This window comes from Triticum urartu, chromosome 6A, assembly GCF_056163025.1.
Source record: "Triticum urartu cultivar PI428250 chromosome 6A, HENAU_Tu73, whole genome shotgun sequence".
NCBI classification, from domain to species: Eukaryota; Viridiplantae; Streptophyta; class Magnoliopsida; order Poales; family Poaceae; genus Triticum; species Triticum urartu.
This window is the reverse complement of record NC_141878.1, coordinates 359,529,302-359,547,160: the sequence shown is the minus strand read 5'-3', so window position 1 is coordinate 359,547,160 and position 17,859 is coordinate 359,529,302.

The window sequence follows — 17,859 nt, the reverse complement described above, 5'->3', positions numbered from 1 at the left end:
TCGCTAGACACCGGGACCGACGCCGCTGCTACCCAGTACGACTACGGAGTTGACGATCCCTCTCTCTTGCCAGAGCAACCAGGCAAGCCCCCCCCTTTGATCACCAGATATCGCCTACTCTTCTCTATACTGCTTGCATTAGAGTAGCGTAGCATGTTACTGCTTCCCGTTAATCCTATCCTGATGCATAGCCTGTCCTTGCTACTACTGTTGTTACCTTTACCTGCAATCCTAATGCTTAGTATAGGATGCTAGTTTATCATCAGTGGCCCTACATCCTTGTCCGTCTGCCATGCTATACTATCGGGCCGTGATCACTCGGGAGTTGATCACGGGTAAATACTATATACTTTATACATGATACATGTGGTGACTAAAGACGGGTCGGCTTGAGGAGCACCCGCGAGTGGAGTTTTGAGGCGGAGCGGCAGGGCAGGTTCCGACCACCTAGGAGAGAGGTGGGCCTGGCCCTGGTCGGCGTTCGCGGATACTTAACACGCTTAACGAGATCTGGGTATTTGATCTGAGTCTGGCCATTTGGTCTATACGCACTAACCATCTACGCGGGAGTAGTTATGGGTATCCCGGCGTCGTGGTATCAGCCGAAGCCTTCGTGACGTCAGCGACTGAGTGGCGCCCGCCGGATTGGAACGTAAGCCTGCTCTTGTATTAAGGGGGCTAGTTCTGCTTCCGGCCGCGTACGCAACGTGCAGGTGTGCTAAGGGCGATGGGCCCAGACCCCTGGGCGCTTAGGTTTAGACCGGCGTGCTGACCTCTCTGTTGGTCTAGGTGGGGCTGCGACGTGTTGATCTTCCGAGGCCGGGCATGACCCAGGAAAGTGTGTCCGGCCAAATGGGATCGAGCGTGTTGGGGTATGTGGTGCACCCCTGCAGGGAAGTTAATCTATTCGAATAGCCGTGATCTTCGGTAACAGGACGACTTGGAGTTGTACCTTGACCTTATGACAACTAGAACCGGATACTTAATAAAACACACCCTTCCAAGTGCCAGATACAACCGGTGGTCGCTCTCTCTCAGGGTTGCGAGGAGGGGATCGCCGGGTAGGACTATTGCTATGCGATGATACTTGGAGGACTTCAGTCTACTCCCTTCTACATGCTGCAAGACGGAGGTTGCCAGAAGCATAGTCTTCGAAAGGATTAGCTATCCCCCTCTTATTCTGGCTTTCTGCAGTTCAGTCCACCGACATGGCCTTTACACATTTACCCATACATATGTAGTGTAGCTCCTTGCTTGCGAGTACTTTGGATGAGTACTCACGGTTGCTTTCTCCCTCTTTTCCCCCTATCCCTTCTACCTGGTTGTCGCAACCAGATGTTGGAGCCCAGGAGCCAGACGCCACCGTCGACGACGACTCCTACTACACCGGAGGTGCCTACTACTACGTGATGCCCGCTGACGACGACCAGGAGTAGTTAGGAGGATCCCAGGCAGGAGGCCTGCGCCTCTTTCGATCTGTATCCCAGTTTGTGCTAGCCTTCTTAAGGCAAATTTGTTTAACTTATGTCTGTACTCAGATATTGTTGCTTCCGCTGACTCGTCTATGATCGAGCTCATGTATTCGAGCCCTCGAGGCCCTTGGCTTGTAATATGATGCTTGTATGACTTATTTTATTTGTAGAGTCGTGTTGTGATATCTTCCCGTGAGTCCCTGATCTTGATCGTACATGTTTGCGTGTATGATTAGTGTACGATTAAATCGGGGGCGTCACAAGTTGGTATCAGAGCCGACTGCCTGTAGGAACTCCCCTTCCACACTCCTTGGCCGAAGTCGAGTCTAGACATTGCAAAAACTTTTACTAACTTGGCTGTGTGCCTTACGGGCCCACATCGCCATCTGGGTGGTATTAGGATCTTTTACTCCTCGACCTTTACTCTGGGACTCTGAACTCCCTTCTACTCGGGTTAAACGAATTTACTAACTCTGACACTAGGATCCCGTTACGACATTCACCCCAAAGTTGGATAAGCCCTAGTTATTCTTTAGAGTAGTACTTGAACATTATCCACATTGTCATTTGACTCCTGTGAAAACATCTTTGTTTTCAGATGGAACCCACGAGGCAGGTCGTGCGCCACACGACGGCCATTGGTGCCTCAGGATCACCTGCCGTGCTAGCTGAGATGATGACCTATCTGGGTTATCGCTGGCACCCTGAGTACACCGTCTATGAGGAGTATCAGGACTTCAACCAGGAGCAGTACCGTGCCATCGTCCACCTCTACTCTCGGGAGTATGACTCCACTACCGTGCTGCACACTGCTCATGGTGTTGGAGTGACTATCGATATGGCGGTCCACGATGCTGCTTATGCTGCTCTGACACGTCTCCGTGGAGAGTATCAGGAGTTGGATACCTCCCCCTTCAGGCACATTGCTATCGCATCCGATGTTGGTGCGGAGGGTTACTACACTGCTGCCTACTCCACTGTCACCCGAGAGCCCTTCTACCATCAGAACCTGGTTCTGCATGCTGATGGGCTGGATCGAGCTAACCGAGCTCTTCGCCACGAGTTGTACACCACTCGTCAGCACCTCTACCGTGCTCTGACGATGTTGCACCCCTTCGTCGGATCTGGGGAGCTGTCGCGTTCTGCGATCTACCCTGCCCGGACCGTGATGCCCCAGGGCGTCGGCTGGCCAGATGTGGGAGGCTACTCTCCTGCATTGGGTCCTCTCCTGCCACCTGCGCATCGGGTTCCGCACCAGAGTATCCGTGGGCCCCAGGCTACTCGCGTGGAGGTCTTCCCTTCGCGTCACTACCAGCTGTCGGGCTACACCTACCTCCGCAGTACCGCATGGGACTGACGTAGACTTGCTTGTTAGTGTTAGCTGCATTCGCCGCGAGCCTGTGTGCCGCCTATGATGTCTTAGTCTATGTACCAGACTCTGTGTAACGAACTCCATGCATGATCTCTTTTGTAAGATATGCCGACTACTATGTAGTATCTATCGTGCTGCTTTCGTTGTGCATGTTTCATCATGAATGATTCTCGTCTTTGCACATTTCTCAATACTGAACTACCCCTGTTATATATTAGCAGGATGGTTAGACCAGGTGGTCGTGGTCGTGGTCATGGTGGCAACGCCCCACCACCACCTGAGTACATGGCTGGGATGATGCAACAGTTTGAGCTGAATCGTCAGTTCATGGAGAATATTATGGCTCAGTTTCCTCGCCCCAATATGAACCAGCAGCCAGCCCCAGTAACTCTGCAGGATTTCATGCGCCTGAACCCAACTGTGTACCGCAGCTCAACTCAGCCTCTGGATGCTGATGACTGGCTCCGTGACATCACCTATGAGATGGAGTCTGCTGATGTAGCCCCTGCCAGCTATGTCACCTTTGCTTCCTTCTTCCTGAAGGGACCCGCAGCTCAATGGTGGGATAGCCACAGGCGTACTCTACCAGCTGGAACAATCATCACCTGGCCAGACTTCCAAGCTGCCTTCCGTGCTCGCTTCATTCCTCAGGGAGTTATGGACCGGAAGAAGCGTGAGTTCCGCAACCTCACCCAAGGCAATAAAATAGTGGAAGCTTACCAGCGGGAGTTTCTTGACTTGTCCCGCTATGCTGAAGAAGACATCGCAACTGATGCACGCAGACAGGAGAAGTTCCGTGATGGCCTTCAAGCTGACATCAAGCTCGCACTTCTAGTGCACGACTTTGCTGATTTCGCCACTCTGGTGAACAAAGCCATCAACGTCGAAACTGGTCTGCAGGAATACCAGAGCTCTCACAAGCGCAGCCGTGACACGGGCTCATCTTCGGGCCCGTCCTCGCAGAAGCGCAAGATATGGATCCCCAACAGCATGTACCAGCCGGATGCACCTGCCCCAAGGCAGTCCTATGCTGCACCTCGTCTGCCTGCTCCTCCAACTAGGCAGACAAGACTTCCAGCTCCACCACCACAAGCTCCTGTTCCCACTCCCAATAATGGCCTCTGCTACAAGTGTGGTCAGCCAGGTCACCGTGCTAGGGATTGCAATCAAAACCAGAATCAACTGGCCCTCCCAGCAACTGGCCGTGGAAGCAACCAGCCTCGCAACAACAGTGCCAAGTCTTATGGTCGTGTTCATGCCAACCATGTTGATCTCAATGAAGTTCTAGACCAGCCTGCTACCGTGATGGGTACACTCCTCGTAAACTCAGTACCTGCATCTGTTTTATTCGATTCAGGGGCATCGCATTCATTCATGTCAGAAGATTTTGCATACAAGCATGACGTTAAATGTGAGGAGATGAACGCTTCGGTATTGGTAAAAACCCCCGTGGGACAATGTCAAACCTCACTGGTTGGCATCGATGTCCCCGTGGAAATCGAAGGGCTGGAATTCTATGCCTCTCCCATTATCCTGAAGTCGTCTAACATCAACCTCATTCTGGGAATGGATTGGTTGAAAGCGCATACTGCTTCTATAGTTTGCGCCACTAAGGTCGTCCATCTGCTACACCCTTCTGACGAAATAATAGCTTACCAAGCTCATCTAGTTCAGAACGCCGAGGCACGTCTTTATGCCTTGAATGCGTTGAACGCTGCACCACTCGAGGGCATTGAAAACATTCCCGTCGTTCGTGAATTCCAAGATGTCTTCCCAGAAGAACTTCCAGGGATTCCCCCTGCTAGAGCTGTCGAATTCATCATCGACTTGAAACCCGGCACCACCCCTATAGCCAAACGACCCTATAAGGTGCCGCCGCATGAACTCATTGAACTTAAGGAGGAAATCGACAAATCTCTTGTCAAAGGTTTCATTCGTCCTAGTTGCTCTCCTTGGGGAGCACCTTCTCTCTTTGTTAGGAAGAAGGATGGGACAAACCGATTGGTCCAAGACTACCGTCCTATAAACCAAGCTACCATTCAGAATAAATACCCTCTTCCTCGGATCAATGATCTTTATGATCAACTGGCTGGTTCATCAGTGTTCTCCAAACTCGACTTGAGGTTGGGTTACCACCAGATCCGTGTTCGTGAAGAGGACATCCCAAAAACTGCCTTCGTGACTCGGTATGGATCATACGAGTACACCGTCATGTCATTCGGTTTAACGAATGCTCCAGCCACCTTCTCTCGTCTGATGAATTATATATTCATGGATTACCTCGACAAGTTCGTCGTGGTTTATCTGGACGATATCCTTGTATTTTCCAAGAACGAGGAAGAACATGCTGGACATCTGCGTCTTGTGCTAGAGAAGCTTCGAGAACATCAACTGTATGCTAAGTATTCCAAGTGTGAATTCTGGCTCCCCGAAGTAACCTATCTTGGGCATGTCATCTCCAAGGATGGTATTGCCGTCAACCCTGAACGAGTTCAAGCTATTCTCGATTGGACTCCTCCGAAGAACGTCAAGCAAGTCCGAAGTTTCCTCAGTCTCGCCAGCTACTGCCGTCGATTCGTCGAGAACTTCTCCAAGATTGCCAGGCCCCTGACTAATCTGTTGCATAAGGGTGTCAAGTTTGACTGGACAGACAAGTGTCAGGAAAGTTTCCAGGCGCTCAAAGACAAGTTGACTTCTGCCCCTGTGCTTGCACCACCTGATACTAAGAAGGACTTCGTCATTTACTGCGACGCTTCCCGCCAAGGATTAGGCTGTGTCCTAATGCAGGAGCGCAGAGTGATTGCTTATGCCTCTCGTCAACTGCGCCCTCACGAAGAAAACTACCCGGTTCATGACCTCGAGCTTGCTGCTGTCATTCATGCACTGAAGCAGTGGCGACATTACCTTCTCGGTAATCGTTGCGAGATCTTCACCGACCATCAAAGTCTGAAGTATCTGTTTACTCAGCCAGACCTGAACCTCCGTCAGCAAAGATGGATGGAGACTGTTGCAGACTTTGACGTGGATATATCATATACCCCCGGCAAGGCTAATGTAATGGCTGATGCCCTGAGCCGCAAGTCTTACTGCAACCACCTCCAGGTCCACAAAGTTCAGCCCTCGCTTACCGAAGAATTTAGAAGGCTGAACCTCCATATTGTTCCCCCGGGATCACTCGCTCCCCCTCCCGAAGGTTTTCCCAAACGGAACCTCCATGTTGTTTCCAAGGGTTCTCTCAATACCCTGGTTGCGAAACCAGATCTTGTGGACACCATCAAATGGATACAGAAATGTGACGATGAAGTCCTCAAGATTAAGCGCGACCTCAAAAGAGGAAAGCCCTCATTCTTCACGATCGCCGACGATGGCGCCTTGTATTTCAAAGGCCGCCTAGTGGTACCATGTTCGAAGAAAAACCTGGATAAGACTAAAAGGGTTATGCAGGAAGCCCATGATACGCCTCTGTCCATCCATCCTGGTAGTACAAAGATGTACCAGGATATTCGTCCAAGATTCTGGTGGTCTAATATGAAGCAGGACATTGCTCGTTATGTTGCTGAGTGTGACGTTTGTCGCCGAATCAAAGCAGAGCATCAAAGGCCTGCTGGAACTCTGCAACCTATCTCTATTCCTGAATGGAAATGGGACCATGTTGAAATGGACTTCGTCACTGGATTTCCCAAATCGCAGAAAGGTAATGATGCTATTCTTGTCGTCATTGACCGGCTTTCCAAAGTTGCCCATTTCCTGGCGGTCAAAGAGACAATCACTGCTAGTCAGCTTGCTACTCTCTACATGGCTAGAATTGTTTCACTTCACGGTATCCCACTGGTTATCAGTTCAGACCGTGGCAGCTTATTCACTTCAAGGTTTTGGGCGAGTTTCCAAGAAGCTATGGGGACTCATCTGTCGTTCAGTACTGCGTTCCATCCTCAGTCGCAAGGACAGGTTGAACGTGTCAACCAAGTTCTCGAAGACATGCTTCGAGCTTGTGTAATCTCATTCGGCAAGAAATGGGAGGAATCTCTTCCATATGCCGAGTTCTCTTATAATAATAGCTATCAAGCTAGTCTAAAGATGTCCCCCTTCGAAGTGCTATATGGACGAAAGTGTCGAACCCCTCTGAACTGGTCAGAAACTGGGGAACGTCCACTCTTTGGTCCGGATATTATACAACAGGCCGAAGAACAAGTTCGCATTATTCGCGAGAATCTCAAGACTGCTCAGTCACGTCAGAAAAGTCAGTATGACCGTCATCACCAAGACATGGTCTATCAACCCGGCGAAAAGGCTTATCTTCGAGTTACACCAATGAAGGGTGCTCACCGCTTCGGGATCAAGGGAAAGCTAGCTCCCCGCTATATTGGTCCTTTCACTATTCTCGAAAGGCGTGGTAAAGTGGCATATCAACTGGAGCTTCCGCCGAACCTTTCTCAGGTTCACGATGTGTTCCATGTGTCACAACTCCGACGCTGCTTCAAGGACCCAATTCGAGCAGTGGATCATGAAGTGCTTGAATTGCAACAGGACCTCTCCTATAAAGAGCATCCGGTCCGCATTCTCGACCAAGCTGAACGCCGCACACGTCAGAAGGCGATCAAATTCCTCAAAGTCCAGTGGTCGAATAACTCTGAAGACGAAGCCACTTGGGAACGCGAGGATCGCCTGCGTGATGAATACCCCGCGTTGTTTCCTTCTACCTCCTAAATCTCGGGACGAGATTTCTTGTAGTGGAGGAGTTTTGTAACGCCCGGATAATTAAGCTACAGTAACCTCTGCTAATGATGCCTCGTCACCACTCTTACTGTGGTAAACTCTCGATAGTTCAGAACCGAAACAAGTTCAAAATTTAAATAAAAGAAAACAATAAAAGTTTTCAAAAATTAAAACAAAAATGTTCGGTGGTTGCCAAATATTACCAAGATAATTATGGTGTAAGGTTCACAATTTTATAAAATGCCTAAATAATTTAAAATGATTTAAAACAGAAGAGGAAATGAAGAAAAGGAAACTACCAAAAACAGAAGACAAAACAAAAAAAAACAAAAGGGGGGAGAAGCCCCCCCCCTCGCTGGGCCTCGGCCCAGATGGCCTCGGGGCCAATCAGGCCGGCCCAGCCGGCCCACCTCCCCTCCTACTATCCCTCCCACCGTGACCTAACCCATCCCACGATCCCCACTTCCTCTCCTCGTGTCTCCCTCATCCTCCCACTCCGCCGCCACACACACGCACGCACGCACACTCGGTGGTGCGGGCACCCGAGCCGCCGCACCCCTGAGGCCGCCGCCCGCCGGCGCCGGGAACCGCCACCCACTCGCGCCCCCCTCGCTCTTCCCCCTCCTCCCCGATCCAGATCGGATCGGGGGAACGGACCCTGCGGCGACGACTGCGCCGCCCCCACGCCGCCTGGGCCGCGCCGGCACGCTTCCCCGCCGGACTGCCTCTCGCCCCGCCGCCGTTCACCATCGCCACCGCCACCGCGCTCCCCGTCCTCCTCTGGACGCCGCCGTGCCGCTGCCACCGCCCCGCGTGCCTCGGCCTCCTCCTCGCCCCGTGCCGAGGCCGCCGTTCCAGCGCCGCGCCCCCGACCTCGTCGCCCGCCGCCCTCGTCGCCGGACCGCCCCGTCGCCGCCGAACGCCTCCTCGTCCTCCTCCTCGCCGGTCTTCCCCGACCGCCCCCGAGCCCACTGCCCCGTTGCCCTACTTCCCCCTCCCCCGTGAGCTACCCCCTTCGCCCTCCTCTCCCCCTAGGTCGCCTCGGCCGTCGCCGCTCGACGCGCTCCGGCGCCACCGTCGCCCGCGCCGGGCCGTCCCGCCCCCGGCCCCTCCCCGCTTCCCCGTGCGGCTCCCCTGCCGCGGCCGCCGCGCTCGGCCTTGCTCCGTTGATCTGCTCCTCCGCCGCCCGCGCCATCGCCCCGCCTCGCCTCGCCGCTGCCGCTGTCGTCCCAGGCGGCCGGGCTTGCCGTGCCCGTGGCCGCCCCCCCTGCCCATCTGGGCATTTGCCAATCGGGCTGGGTGCCTGCGCCCGGAACCCGCGCGCCCGAATCGCTGTGGCCCTTTGGGCCACTGACATGTGGGGCCCGGCCCCAGAACGATAAAAAAAACAGAGCAAAAAAAAAGGGGAATTAAAAAAAAATTTAATTAATTAATAATTAATTAATTAATTAGCGAATTAATTAACTTAATTAATCTTGTTTAGTTAACCTAATTAAGTATTGTGAGTTAATTAAACTATGATTAGATTAGTTAGATCCTAATTAGAGTAAATAGTGTATGACATGCGGGACCCACACGTCAGATTGACCCAGTCAACTCCCTGTTGACTGCTGACGTCATGCTGACGTCATGATGACGTCAGCAGACACTATTCTGGATAATGTTGGTTAAATTAATTAAATAAATCCTAAAATTGATTTAAAAATTTTAAAATTAATATAAAATAAACCGTAGCTCGGATCGAAAAACTTTGTACATGAAAGTTGCTCAGAACGGCGAGACGATTCCGGATACGCAACCCGTTCGTCCGCCACGCCTCCCTAACCTATCAAACTCGCAACTTTCCCCCTCCGGCTCCTCTGCCCGAAAACGCGAAACACCGGGGATACTCTCCCGGATGTTTCCCCCCCCTTCACCGGTATCACCTCATACCGCGATAGGGCACCCCTAGCACCGCTACTTGTCATGTCATGCATCGCTATGCATCTGTTTGCTTAAATATTTATTGTTTCTCCCCCCTCTTCTCTCGCTAGACACCGGGACCGACGCCGCTGCTACCCAGTACGACTACGGAGTTGACGATCCCTCTCTCTTGCCAGAGCAACCAGGCAAGCCCCCCCCTTTGATCACCAGATATCGCCTACTCTTCTCTATACTGCTTGCATTAGAGTAGCGTAGCATGTTACTGCTTCCCGTTAATCCTATCCTGATGCATAGCCTGTCCTTGCTACTACTGTTGTTACCTTTACCTGCAATCCTAATGCTTAGTATAGGATGCTAGTTTATCATCAGTGGCCCTACATCCTTGTCCGTCTGCCATGCTATACTATCGGGCCGTGATCACTCGGGAGTTGATCACGGGTAAATACTATATACTTTATACATGATACATGTGGTGACTAAAGACGGGTCGGCTTGAGGAGCACCCGCGAGTGGAGTTTTGAGGCGGAGCGGCAGGGCAGGTTCCGACCACCTAGGAGAGAGGTGGGCCTGGCCCTGGTCGGCGTTCGCGGATACTTAACACGCTTAACGAGATCTGGGTATTTGATCTGAGTCTGGCCATTTGGTCTATACGCACTAACCATCTACGCGGGAGTAGTTATGGGTATCCCGGCGTCGTGGTATCAGCCGAAGCCTTCGTGACGTCAGCGACTGAGTGGCGCGCGCCGGATTGGAACGTAAGCCTGCTCTTGTATTAAGGGGGCTAGTTCTGCTTCCGGCCGCGTACGCAACGTGCAGGTGTGCTAAGGGCGATGGGCCCAGACCCCTGGGCGCTTAGGTTTAGACCGGCGTGCTGACCTCTCTGTTGGTCTAGGTGGGGCTACGACGTGTTGATCTTCCGAGGCCGGGCATGACCCAGGAAAGTGTGTCCGGCCAAATGGGATCGTGCGTGTTGGGGTATGTGGTGCACCCCTGCAGGGAAGTTAATCTATTCGAATAGCCGTGATCTTCGGTAACAGGACGACTTGGAGTTGTACCTTGACCTTATGACAACTAGAACCGGATACTTAATAAAACACACCCTTCCAAGTGCCAGATACAACCGGTGGTCGCTCTCTCTCAGGGTTGCGAGGAGGGGATCGCCGGGTAGGACTATTGCTATGCGATGATACTTGGAGGACTTCAGTCTACTCCCTTCTACATGCTGCAAGACGGAGGTTGCCAGAAGCATAGTCTTCGAAAGGATTAGCTATCCCCCTCTTATTCTGGCTTTCTGCAGTTCAGTCCACCGACATGGCCTTTACACATTTACCCATACATATGTAGTGTAGCTCCTTGCTTGCGAGTACTTTGGATGAGTACTCACGGTTGCTTTCTCCCTCTTTTCCCCCTATCCCTTCTACCTGGTTGTCGCAACCAGATGTTGGAGCCCAGGAGCCAGACGCCACCGTCGACGACGACTCCTACTACACCGGAGGTGCCTACTACTACGTGATGCCCGCTGACGACGACCAGGAGTAGTTAGGAGGATCCCAGGCAGGAGGCCTGCGCCTCTTTCGATCTGTATCCCAGTTTGTGCTAGCCTTCTTAAGGCAAATTTGTTTAACTTATGTCTGTACTCAGATATTGTTGCTTCCGCTGACTCGTCTATGATCGAGCTCATGTATTCGAGCCCTTGAGGCCCTTGGCTTGTAATATGATGCTTGTATGACTTATTTTATTTGTAGAGTCGTGTTGTGATATCTTCCCGTGAGTCCCTGATCTTGATCGTACATGTTTGCGTGTATGATTAGTGTACGATTAAATCGGGGGCGTCACAAGTTGGTATCAGAGCCGACTGCCTGTAGGAACTCCCCTTCCACACTCCTTGGCCGAAGTCGAGTCTAGACATTGCAAAAACTTTTACTAACTTGGCTGTGTGCCTTACGGGCCCACATCGCCATCTGGGTGGTATTAGGATCTTTTACTCCTCGACCTTTACTCTGGGACTCTGAACTCCCTTCTACTCGGGTTAAACGAATTTACTAACTCTGACACTAGGATCCCGTTACGACATTCACCCCAAAGTTGGATAAGCCCTAGTTATTCTTTAGAGTAGTACTTGAACATTATCCACATTGTCATTTGACTCTTGTGAAAACATCTTTGTTTTCAGATGGAACCCACGAGGCAGGTCGTGCGCCACACGACGGCCATTGGTGCCTCAGGATCACCTGCCGTGCTAGCTGAGATGATGACCTATCTGGGTTATCGCTGGCACCCTGAGTACACCGTCTATGAGGAGTATCAGGACTTCAACCAGGAGCAGTACCGTGCCATCGTCCACCTCTACTCTCGGGAGTATGACTCCACTACCGTGCTGCACACTGCTCATGGTGTTGGAGTGACTATCGATATGGCGGTCCACGATGCTGCTTATGCTGCTCTGACACGTCTCCGTGGAGAGTATCAGGAGTTGGATACCTCCCCCTTCAGGCACATTGCTATCGCATCCGATGTTGGTGCGGAGGGTTACTACACTGCTGCCTACTCCACTGTCACCCGAGAGCCCTTCTACCATCAGAACCTGGTTCTGCATGCTGATGGGCTGGATCGAGCTAACCGAGCTCTTCGCCACGAGTTGTACACCACTCGTCAGCACCTCTACCGTGCTCTGACGATGTTGCACCCCTTCGTCGGATCTGGGGAGCTGTCGCGTTCTGCGATCTACCCTGCCCGGACCGTGATGCCCCAGGGCGTCGGCTGGCCAGATGTGGGAGGCTACTCTCCTGCATTGGGTCCTCTCCTGCCACCTGCGCATCGGGTTCCGCACCAGAGTATCCGTGGGCCCCAGGCTACTCGCGTGGAGGTCTTCCCTTCGCGTCACTACCAGCTGTCGGGCTACACCTACCTCCGCAGTACCGCATGGGACTGACGTAGACTTGCTTGTTAGTGTTAGCTGCATTCGCCGCGAGCCTGTGTGCCGCCTATGATGTCTTAGTCTATGTACCAGACTCTGTGTAACGAACTCCATGCATGATCTCTTTTGTAAGATATGCCGACTACTATGTAGTATCTATCGTGCTGCTTTCGTTGTGCATGTTTCATCATGAATGATTCTCGTCTTTGCACATTTCTCAATACTGAACTACCCCTGTTATATATTAGCAGGATGGTTAGACCAGGTGGTCGTGGTCGTGGTCATGGTGGCAACGCCCCACCACCACCTGAGTACATGGCTGGGATGATGCAACAGTTTGAGCTGAATCGTCAGTTCATGGAGAATATTATGGCTCAGTTTCCTCGCCCCAATATGAACCAGCAGCCAGCCCCAGTAACTCTGCAGGATTTCATGCGCCTGAACCCAACTGTGTACCGCAGCTCAACTCAGCCTCTGGATGCTGATGACTGGCTCCGTGACATCACCTATGAGATGGAGTCTGCTGATGTAGCCCCTGCCAGCTATGTCACCTTTGCTTCCTTCTTCCTGAAGGGACCCACAGCTCAATGGTGGGATAGCCACAGGCGTACTCTACCAGCTGGAACAATCATCACCTGGCCAGACTTCCAAGCTGCCTTCCGTGCTCGCTTCATTCCTCAGGGAGTTATGGACCGGAAGAAGCGTGAGTTCCGCAACCTCACCCAAGGCAATAAAATAGTGGAAGCTTACCAGCGGGAGTTTCTTGACTTGTCCCGCTATGCTGAAGAAGACATCGCAACTGATGCACGCAGACAGGAGAAGTTCCGTGATGGCCTTCAAGCTGACATCAAGCTCGCACTTCTAGTGCACGACTTTGCTGATTTCGCCACTCTGGTGAACAAAGCCATCAACGTCGAAACTGGTCTGCAGGAATACCAGAGCTCTCACAAGCGCAGCCGTGACACGGGCTCATCTTCGGGCCCTTCCTCGCAGAAGCGCAAGATATGGATCCCCAACAGCATGTACCAGCCGGATGCACCTGCCCCAAGGCAGTCCTATGCTGCACCTCGTCTGCCTGCTCCTCCAACTAGGCAGACAAGACTTCCAGCTCCACCACCACAAGCTCCTGTTCCCACTCCCAATAATGGCCTCTGCTACAAGTGTGGTCAGCCAGGTCACCGTGCTAGGGATTGCAATCAAAACCAGAATCAACTGGCCCTCCCAGCAACTGGCCGTGGAAGCAACCAGCCTCGCAACAACAGTGCCAAGTCTTATGGTCGTGTTCATGCCAACCATGTTGATCTCAATGAAGTTCTAGACCAGCCTGCTACCGTGATGGGTACACTCCTCGTAAACTCAGTACCTGCATCTGTTTTATTCGATTCAGGGGCATCGCATTCATTCATGTCAGAAGATTTTGCATACAAGCATGACGTTAAATGTGAGGAGATGAACGCTTCGGTATTGGTAAAAACCCCCGTGGGACAATGTCAAACCTCACTGGTTGGCATCGATGTCCCCGTGGAAATCGAAGGGCTGGAATTCTATGCCTCTCCCATTATCCTGAAGTCGTCTAACATCAACCTCATTCTGGGAATGGATTGGTTGAAAGCGCATACTGCTTCTATAGTTTGCGCCACTAAGGTCGTCCATCTGCTACACCCTTCTGACGAAATAATAGCTTACCAAGCTCATCTAGTTCAGAACGCCGAGGCACGTCTTTATGCCTTGAATGCGTTGAACGCTGCACCACTCGAGGGCATTGAAAACATTCCCGTCGTTCGTGAATTCCAAGATGTCTTCCCAGAAGAACTTCCAGGGATTCCCCCTGCTAGAGCTGTCGAATTCATCATCGACTTGAAACCCGGCACCACCCCTATAGCCAAACGACCCTATAAGATGCCGCCGCATGAACTCATTGAACTTAAGGAGGAAATCGACAAATCTCTTGTCAAAGGTTTCATTCGTCCTAGTTGCTCTCCTTGGGGAGCACCTTCTCTCTTTGTTAGGAAGAAGGATGGGACAAACCGATTGGTCCAAGACTACCGTCCTATAAACCAAGCTACCATTCAGAATAAATACCCTCTTCCTCGGATCAATGATCTTTATGATCAACTGGCTGGTTCATCAGTGTTCTCCAAACTCGACTTGAGGTTGGGTTACCACCAGATCCGTGTTCGTGAAGAGGACATCCCAAAAACTGCCTTCGTGACTCGGTATGGATCATACGAGTACACCGTCATGTCATTCGGTTTAACGAATGCTCCAGCCACCTTCTCTCGTCTGATGAATTATATATTCATGGATTACCTCGACAAGTTCGTCGTGGTTTATCTGGACGATATCCTTGTATTTTCCAAGAACGAGGAAGAACATGCTGGACATCTGCGTCTTGTGCTAGAGAAGCTTCGAGAACATCAACTGTATGCTAAGTATTCCAAGTGTGAATTCTGGCTCCCCGAAGTAACCTATCTTGGGCATGTCATCTCCAAGGATGGTATTGCCGTCAACCCTGAACGAGTTCAAGCTATTCTCGATTGGACTCCTCCGAAGAACGTCAAGCAAGTCCGAAGTTTCCTCGGTCTCGCCAGCTACTGCCGTCGATTCGTCGAGAACTTCTCCAAGATTGCCAGGCCCCTGACTAATCTGTTGCATAAGGGTGTCAAGTTTGACTGGACAGACAAGTGTCAGGAAAGTTTCCAGGCGCTCAAAGACAAGTTGACTTCTGCCCCTGTGCTTGCACCACCTGATACTAAGAAGGACTTCGTCATTTACTGCGACGCTTCCCGCCAAGGATTAGGCTGTGTCCTAATGCAGGAGCGCAGAGTGATTGCTTATGCCTCTCGTCAACTGCGCCCTCACGAAGAAAACTACCCGGTTCATGACCTCGAGCTTGCTGCTGTCATTCATGCACTGAAGCAGTGGCGACATTACCTTCTCGGTAATCGTTGCGAGATCTTCACCGACCATCAAAGTCTGAAGTATCTGTTTACTCAGCCAGACCTGAACCTCCGTCAGCAAAGATGGATGGAGACTGTTGCAGACTTTGACGTGGATATATCATATACCCCCGGCAAGGCTAATGTAATGGCTGATGCCCTGAGCCGCAAGTCTTACTGCAACCACCTCCAGGTCCACAAAGTTCAGCCCTCGCTTACCGAAGAATTTAGAAGGCTGAACCTCCATATTGTTCCCCCGGGATCACTCGCTCCCCCTCCCGAAGGTTTTCCCAAACGGAACCTCCATGTTGTTTCCAAGGGTTCTCTCAATACCCTGGTTGCGAAACCAGATCTTGTGGACACCATCAAATGGATACAGAAATGTGACGATGAAGTCCTCAAGATTAAGCGCGACCTCAAAAGAGGAAAGCCCTCATTCTTCACGATCGCCGACGATGGCGCCTTGTATTTCAAAGGCCGCCTAGTGGTACCATGTTCGAAGAAAAACCTGGATAAGACTAAAAGGGTTATGCAGGAAGCCCATGATACGCCTCTGTCCATCCATCCTGGTAGTACAAAGATGTACCAGGATATTCGTCCAAGATTCTGGTGGTCTAATATGAAGCAGGACATTGCTCGTTATGTTGCTGAGTGTGACGTTTGTCGCCGAATCAAAGCAGAGCATCAAAGGCCTGCTGGAACTCTGCAACCTATCTCTATTCCTGAATGGAAATGGGACCATGTTGAAATGGACTTCGTCACTGGATTTCCCAAATCGCAGAAAGGTAATGATGCTATTCTTGTCGTCATTGACCGGCTTTCCAAAGTTGCCCATTTCCTGGCGGTCAAAGAGACAATCACTGCTAGTCAGCTTGCTACTCTCTACATGGCTAGAATTGTTTCACTTCACGGTATCCCACTGGTTATCAGTTCAGACCGTGGCAGCTTATTCACTTCAAGGTTTTGGGCGAGTTTCCAAGAAGCTATGGGGACTCATCTGTCGTTCAGTACTGCGTTCCATCCTCAGTCGCAAGGACAGGTTGAACGTGTCAACCAAGTTCTCGAAGACATGCTTCGAGCTTGTGTAATCTCATTCGGCAAGAAATGGGAGGAATCTCTTCCATATGCCGAGTTCTCTTATAATAATAGCTATCAAGCTAGTCTAAAGATGTCCCCCTTCGAAGTGCTATATGGACGAAAGTGTCGAACCCCTCTGAACTGGTCAGAAACTGGGGAACGTCCACTCTTTGGTCCGGATATTATACAACAGGCCGAAGAACAAGTTCGCATTATTCGCGAGAATCTCAAGACTGCTCAGTCACGTCAGAAAAGTCAGTATGACCGTCATCACCAAGACATGGTCTATCAACCTGGCGAAAAGGCTTATCTTCGAGTTACACCAATGAAGGGTGCTCACCGCTTCGGGATCAAGGGAAAGCTAGCTCCCCGCTATATTGGTCCTTTCACTATTCTCGAAAGGCGTGGTAAAGTGGCATATCAACTGGAGCTTCCGCCGAACCTTTCTCAGGTTCACGATGTGTTCCATGTGTCACAACTCCGACGCTGCTTCAAGGACCCAATTCGAGCAGTGGATCATGAAGTGCTTGAATTGCAACAGGACCTCTCCTATAAAGAGCATCCGGTCCGCATTCTCGACCAAGCTGAACGCCGCACACGTCAGAAGGCGATCAAATTCCTCAAAGTCCAGTGGTCGAATCACTCTGAAGACGAAGCCACTTGGGAACGCGAGGATCGCCTGCGTGATGAATACCCCGCGTTGTTTCCTTCTACCTCCTAAATCTCGGGACGAGATTTCTTGTAGTGGAGGAGTTTTGTAACGCCCGGATAATTAAGCTACAGTAACCTCTGCTAATGATGCCTCGTCACCACTCTTACTGTGGTAAACTCTCGATAGTTCAGAACCGAAACAAGTTCAAAATTTAAATAAAAGAAAACAATAAAAGTTTTCAAAAATTAAAACAAAAATGTTCGGTGGTTGCCAAATATTACCAAGATAATTATGGTGTAAGGTTCACAATTTTATAAAATGCCTAAATAATTTAAAATGATTTAAAACAGAAGAGGAAATGAAGAAAAGGAAACTACCAAAAACAGAAGACAAAACAAAAAAAAAACAAAAGGGGGGAGAAGCCCCCCCCCTCGCTGGGCCTCGGCCCAGATGGCCTCGGGGCCAATCAGGCCGGCCCAGCCGGCCCACCTCCCCTCCTACTATCCCTCCCACCGTGACCTAACCCATCCCACGATCCCCACTTCCTCTCCTCGTGTCTCCCTCATCCTCCCACTCCGCCGCCACACACACGCACGCACGCACACTCGGTGGTGCGGGCACCCGAGCCGCCGCACCCCTGAGGCCGCCGCCCGCCGGCGCCGGGAACCGCCACCCACTCGCGCCCCCCTCGCTCTTCCCCCTCCTCCCCGATCCAGATCGGATCGGGGGAACGGACCCTGCGGCGACGACTGCGCCGCCCCCACGCCGCCTGGGCCGCGCCGGCACGCTTC